General features: G+C 37.9%; 2 long non-coding RNA genes across 3 annotated transcripts in view; one reads left to right on the forward strand and one right to left on the reverse strand.

Annotated features, from left to right (window-relative positions):
- The window catches only part of LOC140623511 (uncharacterized), a 66,387-nt gene extending 66,068 nt beyond the window's left edge, over positions 1-319 (reverse strand). Inside the window, exon 1 of the long non-coding RNA XR_012023126.1 lies at positions 217-319. This is a non-coding gene — a long non-coding RNA (uncharacterized lncRNA). The remainder of the gene's footprint in view (positions 1-216) is intronic.
- LOC140623510 (uncharacterized) overlaps positions 1-12,326 on the forward strand; it is a 133,068-nt gene that overhangs the window by 49,120 nt on the left and 71,622 nt on the right. The window lies entirely within an intron of this gene.

Genomic DNA, 12,326 nt, shown 5'->3' on the forward strand with positions numbered 1-12,326 from the left:
TTCTGGGGAGGGGCTGCTGTGCTGATCCTCAGGCTGCTGTGCTGCCCCTCAGGAGGGGCAAAGCTTGGGGACGCCCGACGGCAGGAGCATCCTCGCTGTCCTGTGCCCTCCCCACCTCCGTTTGTCCCGGGAGGCTTTTGCCACCTGGCCTTAGCCCGGCTCCTCACGAGGCCCTTCCCTCAGTTGATTCTTTTTATTTTTTTTCCATCTTCCTACCTTGTTAGAAGCACAAACTCTTCTCTCCGTAGCGTTCCAGCTGTTCTCCCTTTAAATCTCAGGTCGAATTAGTAGGTTTTCAGGATGATTTGAAAGTTATCTAGGTAAGTTGGTGGGACAGGTGAGTTGGGGACCCTACTCCTCTGCCATCTTGCCCCACCCCTGTCAGTATTTTAAATGTAAAAGGAATAAATTGTCCAATGAAAAGACGCAGAACAGCTGAGTTGACAGTAAAAAGATCCAACTATGCTGTCTACAACAGACTCACTTTAAATGTAAGAATACACAAAGATTGAAAGTTAAGGAATGGGAAAATCTATTCCATGCTAGTGCAAACCAAAAGGAAGCAGGGGTAGCTATACTTGTGTCAGATAAAATAGATGTTATGATAAAGACTGTAAGAAGAGAAGGTCATTACATAATGATAAAAGAGTCAATCCAACAAAAGGATATAAAATTTATATTCATGCACCCAACATAGGAATACCTAAATATATAAGGAAATATTAGCAATCCTAAAGGGAAAAATAGACAGTAATATTTTAATAGCAGGACATGTCAATGTCCCGGTTGCAACAACACATAAAGTATTCAGAAAATCAAGAAGGAAACATTGGACATAAACGACATGTTAACTAGATGTCATTAACAAATATTTGTAGAACATTATATTGAAAGTAGAATACTTCTACCCTACGACCCAGCAATTGCACTACTGGAGATTTACCCAAAAGATACAGAGGCAGTGAAACACTGGGACACCTGCACCCCAGTATTCATAGCAGCAATGTCCACAATAGCCAAACTGTGGAAGGAGCCTCAATGTCCATCGAAAGATAAATAGATAAAGAAAATGTGGTATATATATATATATATATATATATATATATATATATACACAATGGAATATTACTTAGCCATCAGAAAGGATGAATAACCACCATTTGCTTCGACATGGATGGAACTGGAGGGTATTATGCTGAGTGAAGTAAGTCAATCAAAGGAGGACAATCATTATATGGTTTCACTCCTACGGGGAATATAAGAAATAGTGAAAGGGATTATAGGGAAAAGGAGAGAAAATGAGTGGGAAAAATCAGTGAGGGTAACAAAACATGAGAGACTCCTAACTCTGGGAAACTAACAAGGGGTAGTGGAAAGGGAGGTGGGCTGGGGGATGGCGTGACTGGGTGATGGGCACTGAGGGGGCACTTGACAGTCTGAACACTGGGTGTTATACTATATGTTGGCAAATTGATGTCCAATAAAAAATATACATATTAAAAAATAAAGATGATATCAGAGGCAAAAAAAAAATAAAATAAATAAAAATAAAATAAATAAAAAGACAGTAGAATACACGTTCTTCTCAAGCACATATGAAGTATTCTTCAGGATAGATCATATGTTAGGCCACAAAACAAGTCTGAATAAATTTAAGAAGGCTGAGTTGAGGGAGGCAAGATGGCAAATGAGTAGGGATCCTCGATACATCAGGTCCCCCAAACTTACCTAGATAACTTTCAAAACATCCTGAACACCTATGAATTCAACCTGAGATGTAAAGAGAGAACAGCTGGGCTGCTACAGAGAGAAAAGTGGTTGCTTCTGACAAGCCATTCTTCACTGGACAAAATGACTAGAAGAATTCACCACAAAAGAAAGAACTAGAAGTACTGCTCTCAGCCACAGACCTGCTAGATAAGGATTTAAGTATTATGTTAAAGATACAATTCAGAAGTACAATGATAAAATTACTGGTGGCTCTGGAGAAAAGCATAAAAGACTCTAGAGATTCTCATACTACAGAATTGAGATCTAATAAGGCATAAATTAAAAATACTTTAACTTAGATGAAGTCTAAACTGGATGCTCTAACTGCTAGGGTTAATGAGGTAGAAGAGATAGTGAGTGACACAGAAGATAAGTTGATGGGAAGGAAGACAGTTGAAGGAAAAAGAGAAAAACAACTAAGAATCCACGAGCAGAAGCTTCAGGAAATAAATGATAGCTTGAGAAGGAATAATATTCGTCTTATTGTGATTCCAGAAGATAGAGAGGACCACAACGTATATTTGAACAAATCATTGTTGAAAATTTCCTTAATCTGGGGAAAGAAACAGGCATTCATATCCAAGAGAGAAGAACCCCCCCAAATCAACAAAAACTGATCAACACTTCAACATTTAATAGTGAAGCTTGCACATTTCAAAGATCAAGAGAAAATTCTAAAAGCAGCCTGAGATAAGAGATTCTTTATTTTTAAAAATATTTTATTTAAAATAATATTTTATTAAAATGACACTAAATTCATATGTTTCAATAGTTACTCCGAACATGAATGATCCTATCAAAAGACGCAGGGTATTGGACTGGATAAAAAAGCAAGACCCATCTATATGCTATCTAGAAGAGACTCATTTTAGACCTAAGGACATCTCCAGCCTGAAAATGAAGTGGTGGAGAACCATTTGCCATTCAAAGGGTCCTCAAAAGAAAGCTGAGGTGGCAATCCTCATATCAGATAAATGAGAGTTTACACCAAATACTGTAATAAGAGATGAAGAGGAACACTATTTCATACTTAAAGGGCCCATCCAACAAGAAGACCTAACAATTATGAATATTTATGCCCCTAATGTGGGAGCAGCCAAGTATACCAATTAATAAAAGTGAAGAGATACATAGACAATAATACATTAATAATAGGAGACTCCAACACAGTGCTCTTAGCAAAGGACAGACTTCTAAGCAGAACATCACCAAAGAAACAAGGGCCTTGAATAACACACTGGACCAGATGGATTTCACAGATATATATAGAACATTCCATCCTAATGCAACTAAATACACATTCTTCACAACTGCGTATGAAACTTTCTCCAGAATAGGCTACATACTGGGTCACAAATCAGGTCTCAACTGATACCAAAAGATTAGGATTATCCCCTGCATATTTTCAGACCACAGTAATTTGAAAGTAGAACTCAATCATGAAGAAATTTGGAAGGAATTCAAACATATTGAGGTTAAAGAGCATCCTACTAAAAGATGAATGGGTCAACCAGGAAATTAGAGAAGAATTAAAAAGATTCATAGGAACAAATGAAAATGAAAGTACAAGTATTCGAAATCTTTGGGATACAGCAAAAGCAGTTCTTAGAGGAAATATATTGCAATACAAGCATCCCTCAAAAAATTGGAAAAATCTCAAATACACAAGCTAACCTCGCACCTAAAGGAAATAGAGAAAGAACAGCAAATAAAGTCTATGCCAAGCAGAAGAAGAGAGATAACAAAGATTCGAGCAGAACTCAATGAAATAGAGACTACAGGAACTGTAGAATGGATCAACAAAACCAGGAGTTGGTTCTTTGAAAGAATTATAAGATAGATAAACCCCTAGCAAGCCTTATTAAAAAGAAAAGAGACTCAATAAAATCACAAACAAAAGAAATCACAACCAATACCAAGGAAATACAAAGAATTTTTAAAACATCTTATGAGCAACTATATGCCAACAAATTATGCAATCTGGAAGAAATGGATGCATTTCTGGAAACCTACAAATTGCCAAAACTGAAACAGGCCAATAGAAAACCTGAACAGGCAAATAACCAGTGAGGAAATTGAAGCAGTAATCAAAAGCCTTCTAAGGAACAAAAGTCCAGGGCCAGATGGCTTCCCAGGGGAATTCTACCAAACGTTTAAAGTAGAAATAATACCAATTCTACTAAAGCTGTTGTGAAGGATAGAAATGGAGGGAATACTTCCAAATTTATTCTACGAGGTCAAAATTACCTTGAACCCAAAACCAGACTAAGACCCCACCAAAAAGGAGAATTATAGACCAATATCCCTGATGAACATGGATGCAAAAATTCTCACCAAGTTGCTAGTCAATAGGATCCAACAATACATTAAGAAGATTATTCACCATGACCAAGTGGGATTTATCCCTGGGATGCAAGGGTGGTTCAACACTCATAAAACAATCAATGTGATAGATCACACCAACAAGAGAAGAAAACAAGACCACATGATCCTCTCAGTAGATGCTGAGAAAGCATTTGACAAAATACAGCATCCATTCCTGATCAAAACTCTTCACAGTGTAGGGATAGAGGGCACATTACTCAATATCTTAAAAGCCATTTATGAAAAGCCCACAGCGAATATCATTCTCAATGGGGAAACACTAATTTCTTTTCATTTAAACCCCTTCACTCACCTAAAGTAAGCTCCAGCTCCATTGTGAGGTCACTTGAGTTGTGTCTAAGCAAGGAGAAGGACGTGGACACGGAGACACCCTGCTCAGATGTTTCATCAAGAAAGCAGCTGCAGGGAACATATTGACTGGCAACCTCAGCTGCTAACTTTTGGCTCCACTGTGGCACTGATTCAGAGGCCAATGGGACTGGGGTTATCCTAGCCAATGACTGAACATACTAGTTCTAGGCAAGTGAGTCCTGTCAGATGCAGTTTTCATCTAAGAGGCAACTTTGGCATAAGGACCCCCAGATTCCTGGTCACAACTTTATAAAAATTGCACTGCAGGGTGAGCTCTTTCTAATCAGCCCTTCTTTCTCATTCTCCTTTCACAGATGTCAGATTTGCACTGTGGTCCGAAAACTCTTCCTGCCTTCTTCTGCTCCTTTCTCCTTTATATAGGCCTCTCCTCCATATCTTGCATGTCTAATCCTTCCTGATATTTGACTCTTAAAGGACCTGAACTGACACAGGGAGTAACTGCCCAAAACAGACAAATGGGAGATAGTTCTTGCTCCTTCATGTTAGAGTCCTGCTTTAGGTGGCCTGTTTGTAAAGATGTACCAGAATCTGGCCCACTCTTCTCTTATTTGCAGGACTTTTCCATTTAATTGTTGCACATTTAATTTAAAAAAACTTTTTTTTTAATGTTTTAAAGGCCTAAATACCCCCCACCATGTCCCCAAGGGCCTCCTTTTCCTAGACATTTTCCTCCTGCACAGAAGCCCTGCAGCTTCTATTCTATAATACTTCTTTCAGCCATTTCCAACTGGGGTAGCACTAATTGCTATTTAAAAACAGGCCTTTTGTGAAATCAGTGCCAAACTTTCAGCTAACATTCTGTGAAAAAATTTGCTTCTACATTTATCAGGGATATTGGCTTATAATTTTCTTTTTGAGCAGTGCTCTTGTCTGGTTTTGCTATCAGGGTAATGTTGGCCTTATAAATGAGTTTGGAAGTGTTTGGTCTCTTTGTTTTGTGATAGTTTGAGAAGAATTGATAATACTTCTTTGATTATTTTGTAGAATTCCCTAGTAAAGCCATCTGTTCCTGGACTTTTCTTTGTTGGAATATTTTTGATTATGGATTCATTCTCTTTACTAGTTATTGGTCTTTTTTTCTGGTAAGTCTAGCTAAATGTGTCTATTTTGCTTAGCTTTTTGAAAAAAGCCTTTAGTTTCAACGGTCTTTTCATTTGTCCTTCATATCTCTACTTCATTTGTTTTTGCCTTTCTTTTACTAACTTCAGGCTTAGTTTGTACTTTTTCTAGTCGTTGAGATTAGATAGGTTGTTTATATGAGAGCTCCTTTGTTTCTTAACATAGTCATTTATCCACTGTGAATTTCCCTCTTAAACTGCTTTTGCTGTATCCCTTAAGTTATGGAATATTGTATTTCCGTTTTCATTTGCATGAAGATAGTGTTTTTGTAAATTCATTTTTTTGTTATTTGAATTTACTTTTTTATTTTTTGAATGCGACTTTGCATATTTGCAATATATATATATTGAAGTTTGATTTCCTAGCATATACTATAACACTCAGTGCTCATCCTGTCAAGTGCCCTCTTCAGTGCCCATCACCCAGTCACCCCATCCCCCTGCCCACTTCCCCTTCCACTACCCTTTGTTCATTTCCCAGAATTAGGAGTCTCTCATGTTTTGTAACCTGCTCTAGGTTTTTCCACTCATTTTCCCTCCTTTCCCCTATAATCCCTTTCACTATTTCTTATATTCCCTGTATGAGTGAAACCATATAATAGTTGTCCTTCTCTGATTGACTTACTTCACTCAGCATAATACCTTCCAGTTCCATCCATGTAGAAGCAAATGGTGGATATTGGTCCTTTCTGATGGCTGAGGAATATTCCATTGTATACATAGACCACATCTTCTTTATCCATTCATCTGCCGATGGACACCGAGGCTCCTTCCACAGTTTCGCTATTGTGGACATTGCTGCTAGAGACATCGGGGTGCAGATGATATAGCCACTCTGGAAAACAGTGTTAAGATTCCTCAAAGAGTTAAAAATAGAGCCACCCTATGATCCAGCAATTGCACTACTGGGTATTTATCCCAAAGATACAGATGCAGTGAAATGCCAGGACATCTGTAAATTCTTTTAATTTCTTCTTTGATTCAATTGTTGTTTAGTAGTATATAGTTTAATTTCCACATATTTGTGAAGTTTTCAGTGTTCTTCTTGTACTAGAAATTGATTTCTAGTTCATCTCACTATACCTGATATTATTTCAATATTCTTAAATTTTAAAAATGTTTTGTGGGGGTTTTTTATATTTATATATTTTTATATATATTTTTTATATTTGTCGACATATAACATTCAGTGTTATACCCATCATGTGCCCTCCTTAATAACCATCACCCAGTTACCCCATCCTCCCATTCTGCAACCCTTTGTTTGTTTTCCAGAGTTAGGAGTCTCTTATGGTTTGTCTTCCTCTCTATTTTTCCCCTCAGTTTGCCCCCTTCCCTATAGTCCCTTTCACTATTTCTTATATTCCACATATGAGTGAAACCATATGATGACTGTCTTTCTCAGATTGACTTACTTCACTCAGCATAACACCCTCCAGTTCTATCTATGTTGACCCAAATGGTAGTAGGAATTCATCCTTTCTGCAGACTAATATTCCATTATATATATATATATAACTGTCCTCAGGCCAGATGGAATATATATATATATATATATATACAAATGGTAGTAGGAATTCATCCTTTCTGCAGACTAATATTCCATTATATATATATATATAACTGTCCTCAGGCCAGATGGAATATATATATATATTAACTGTCCTCAGGCCAGATGGAATAAAAAAAAAGTATGGAGTCACTCTAGCTGGGAACCAAACTGACAAAGTAAGGCAGGGACACGGGAACAGTCACTGGATGAGGGGCTTGTTCATGGATGGAAAAACATCAGGAGGTCATGCTTGAGGTATCCTCCACAAGGGGCACCCTGCCTCTTAGGGCCTGGGTTGGGGGTTGGGGAAGGAGCTGTACTTTTGGCATCTCATCCACCTCCTCCCTCAGCTGTTCCACCATAGGGCTCTTGAGATTCTGGGAGCTTGCCCAGACCATCCCAGGTCACCTGTGTCCCAAGGCCATGGTTCCCCAGAATACTCAACTAGCATGGTAGTGGGGAGGGACTAAGTCTATCTGGACTTCCTTCTGTCTTGAACATGTCTTTACCCCTTGATTACTGAGCTGCTATGGAGTTGGAGATGCTTTGCAATATTCCAAGACAGGACCATGCATCTGTTAGATTAACAAAAGTCAAGGTGAGGAGACAATGCTCACTATTGCAAAGAGCTTCCTGCATGAACAGAACACGCATACCTATTTAGGAAGTTAAGGCAAATCCAGGGGGACATAGGGTCTCAGGAAGTCACAATATATATATGTGTGTATATATATATATATATATATATATATATATATATATATATATATACCATATCTTCTTTATCCATTCATCTGTCACAGGACATCAAGGCTTCTTCCATGGTTTGGCTATTGTCGACATTGTTGCTATAAATATTGGGGTTCAAGTGTCCCATTGTTTCACTACATCAGTGTCTTTGGGGTAAATACCCAGTAATGCAATTCCTGGGTCATAGGGTAGCTATACTTTTAACTTCTTGAAGAACCTCCACACTGTTTTCCAGAGTGGCTGTACCAACTTGCATTATCACCAACAATGCAAGAAGGTTACCCTTTCCCCCACATCCTCTCCAACATTTATGGTTTGCTGTCTTGCTAATTTTTGCCATTCTGACTGGTGTGAGGTGGTATCTCATTGTGGTTTTGATTTGTATTTCCCTGATGGCAAGTGACGTAAAGCATTTTCTCATGTGCTTGTTGGCCATGTCTGTCTTCTTTGGAGAAATGTCTGTTCATGTCTTTTGCCCATTTCATGATTGGATTGTTGGTTTCTTGGGTATTGAGTTTAATAAGTTCTTTATAGATCTTGGATACTAGCCCTTTATCTGATGTGTCATTTGCAAATATCTACTCCCATTCTGTAGGTTGTCTTTTAGTTTTGTTGATTGTTTTATTTGCTGTCCAGAAGTTTTTATCCTGACTAAGTCTCAATAGTTCATTTTTACTTTTGTTTCCCTTGTCTTAATAGATGTGTCTTGCAGGAAGTTGCTGTGGCCAAGTTCAGAAGGTTGTTGCCTGTGTTCTCCTCTAGGATTTGATGGATTCTTGTCTCATGTTTAGATATTTCATCCATTTTGAGTTTATCTTTGTGTCTGGTGTAAGAAAATGGTTCAGTTTCATTCTTCTGCATGTGGCTGTCCACTTTTCCCCACACCATTTATTGAAGAGACTGTCTTTTTTTCCAGTGGACAGTCTTTCCTGCTTTGTTGAAGATGAGATGACCATAGAGTTGAGGGCCTATTTCTGGGTTCTCTATTCTGTTCCATTGATCTGTGTGTCTGTTTTTGTGCCAGTACCATACTGTCTTGATGATCACAGCTTTGTAACACAGCTTGAAATCTGGCATTGTGATGCCCCCAGCTCTGGTTTTCTTTTTCAACATTCCTCTAGTTATTTGGGGTCTTTTCTGATTCCATAGAAATCTTAAGATTATTTGTTCCAACTGTGAAGAAATTCCACGGTATTTTGATAGGGATTGCATTAAACGTGTAGATTGCCCTGAGTAGCATAGACATTTTCACAATATTTATTCTTCCAATCCATGAGCATGGACTATTTTCCTGTCTCTTTACATCTTCCTCAATTTCTTTCAGAAGTGTTCTGTAATTTGTAGAGTATAGGTCATTTACCTATTCGGGTTAGGTTTATTTCTAGGTATTTTATGGTTTTGGGTGCAATTGTAAAATGGGATTGACTTTAATTTCTCTTTATCAGTCTCATTGTTAGTGTATAGAAATGACACTGATTTCTGGGCATTGATTTTGTATCCTGCCACATTGCCAAATTGCTGTATGAGTTCTAGCAATCTTGGGGTCAAGTCTTTTGGGTTTTCTATGTACAGTTTCACGTCATCTGAGAAGAGGGAGAGTTTGACTTCTTTACCAATTTGAATGCCTTTTCTTTCTATTGTCTGATTGCTGAGGCTAGGACTTCTAGCACTATGTTGAATAACAGTGTTGAGAGTGGACATCCCTGTCATGTTCCTGATCTTAGGGGAAAGGCTCCCAGTGTTTCCCCATTGAGAATGATATTCGCTGTGGGCTTTTCATAAATGCCTTTTAAGATATTGAGTAATGTGCCCTCTATCCCTACACTCTGAAGAGTTTTGATCAGGAATGGATGCTGTATTTTGTCAAATGCTTTCTCAGCATCTACTGAGAGGATCATGTGGTCTTGTTTTCTTCTCTTGTTGGTGTGATCTATCACATTGATTGTTTTATGAGTGTTGAACCACCCTTGCATCCCAGGGATAAATCCCACTTGGTCATGGTGAATAATCTTCTTAATGTACTGTTGGATCCTATTGACTAGCAACTTGGTGAGAATTTTTGCATCCATGTTCATCAGGGATATTGTTCTATAATTCTCCTTTTTGGTGGGGTCTTAGTCTGGTTTTGGGTTCAAGGTAATTTTGACCTCGTAGAATAAATTTGGAAGTATTCCCTCCATTTCTATCCTTCACAACAGCTTTAGTAGAATTGGTATTATTTCTACTTTAAACGTTTGGTAGAATTCCCCTGGGAAGCCATCTGGCCCTGGACTTTTGTTCCTTAGAAGGCTTTTGATTACTGCTTCAATTTCCTCACTGGTTATTTGCCTGTTCAGGTTTTCTATTGGCCTGTTTCAGTTTTGGCAATTTGTAGGTTTCCAGAAATGCATCCATTTCTTCCAGATTGCATAATTTGTTGGCATATAGTTGCTCATAAGATGTTTTAAAAATTCTTTGTATTTCCTTGGTATTGGTTGTGATTTCTTTTGTTTGTGATTTTATTGAGTCTCTTTTCTTTTTAATAAGGCTTGCTAGGGGTTTATCTATCTTATAATTCTTTCAAAGAACCAACTCCTGGTTTTGTTGATCCATTCTACAGTTCCTGTAGTCTCTATTTCATTGAGTTCTGCTCGAATCTTTGTTATCTCCCTTCTTCTGCTTGGCGTAGGTTTTATTTATTCTTTGTCTAGTTCCTTTAGGTGTGAGGTTAGCTATGTATTTGAGATTTTTCCAACTTTTTGAGGGATGCTTGTATTGCGATGTATTTTCCTCTAAGGACCACTTTTGCTGTATCCCAATGATTTTGAATGGCTGTATTTTCATTTTCATTAGTTTCCATGAAACTTTTTAATTTTTCTCTAATTTCCTGTTTGACCTATTCATCTTTTAGTAGGATGCTCTTTAACTTCCATTTGTTTGAGTTCTTTACAAATTTCTTCTTGTGATTGAGTTCTAGTTTCAAAGCATTTCAGACTACAATGCTTTCTAAGAGATATTCTTAATGCTGTTGGTGTTCCACTCAGATCCCTTTTACCATCTGTGGTAGTAATGCCACAGATGTTCTGAGTATTATCCAGTAACCATTCACAGCTGCTCCTTCTCCAGAGCATTAGCTCTGGGAAAACAGAAACCTATGGAAGGCTTCACCACTACACTTCTTCTCCCTCACCTGCTCACCTGGGCCAGACCTCGGCCAATGGCCTGTTCAGGGCATAAGGGGCAAGCCCCCTTGCTTTAAGGTGCAAGTATTTTATAGTACAATTTATGTTTTAGAATTATGGAATCAGACTAAAGTGAGACTCCACTGAGTACATTCTTGCTTAACTTTTTCATCTGCTCTATTCTGCTTCCCTTGTTCTCTTTTTCCTAAGAATACTCACCTAATTAACCACTTAAGAATCCCCATTTTGGGGGGATCCCTGGGTGGCTCAGCGGTTCAGCACCTGCTTTTGGCCCAGGGTGTGATCCTAGGGTCCCGGGATCGAGTCCCATGTCAGGCTCCCTGCATGGAGCCTGCTTCTCCCTCTGCCTATGTCTCTGCTTCTCTCTCTCTCTCTCTCTCTCTCTCTCTCTATATATATATATATATATATATACACACACACACATATATATGTATATATATTAATATATATGTATTAAAATATATATATATATAATGAATAAATAAAATCTTTGGGGAAAAAAGAAAAAAAAAAAAAAGAATCCCCATCTTGGGCCTGTCTCTAGGGAACTCAAAATAAGACCAAAGTTGGTAAAGAAAGTGTGCTTTAAGGATGGATTATGAAGTTAAATTGCTCACTAGCTGTGTGGCCATGAGTATGTAATGTAATAATAGCCCCTGGCATGCTGGAACAATGTGATTGCTAAAACTAACTGGAATGAGGTACAGGCGGAAGAGGAAGACTGCTATATTTCTATAGGATAATATATAGACCTCATCATAACCAAAACCCTGTAATAGACACTCAAAAAAATGATAAAGGAATCCAAACATTATACAAAATAAAATAATCAAATCACAAGGGAAGAGAGTGAAAGAAGAAAGGCACAGAGAAGAACTTCAAAAATAGCCAGGAGACAAGTAACAAAGTGACAATAAGTATATATCTATCAATAATTACTCTAAAAAGACTAAATATTCCAATCAAAAGACATCGAGCGACTGTATTAAAAATGACACATCTATATGATGCCTACATGACACTCACTTTAGATATAAAGACACAGGCTAAAAATGAAAGGATGGAAAAAGATATCCTATACAAATGGAAGCAAACATTAAGCTGGAGTGGCAATACTTATTCAGACAAAATAGACTTTTAAGAAAAGACTGTAATTAAACAAAGAAGGGCATACACAGTGATAAAGGGGCCAAT

Source organism: Canis lupus, chromosome 33 (assembly GCF_048164855.1).
Source record: "Canis lupus baileyi chromosome 33, mCanLup2.hap1, whole genome shotgun sequence".
NCBI lineage: Eukaryota > Metazoa > Chordata > Mammalia > Carnivora > Canidae > Canis > Canis lupus.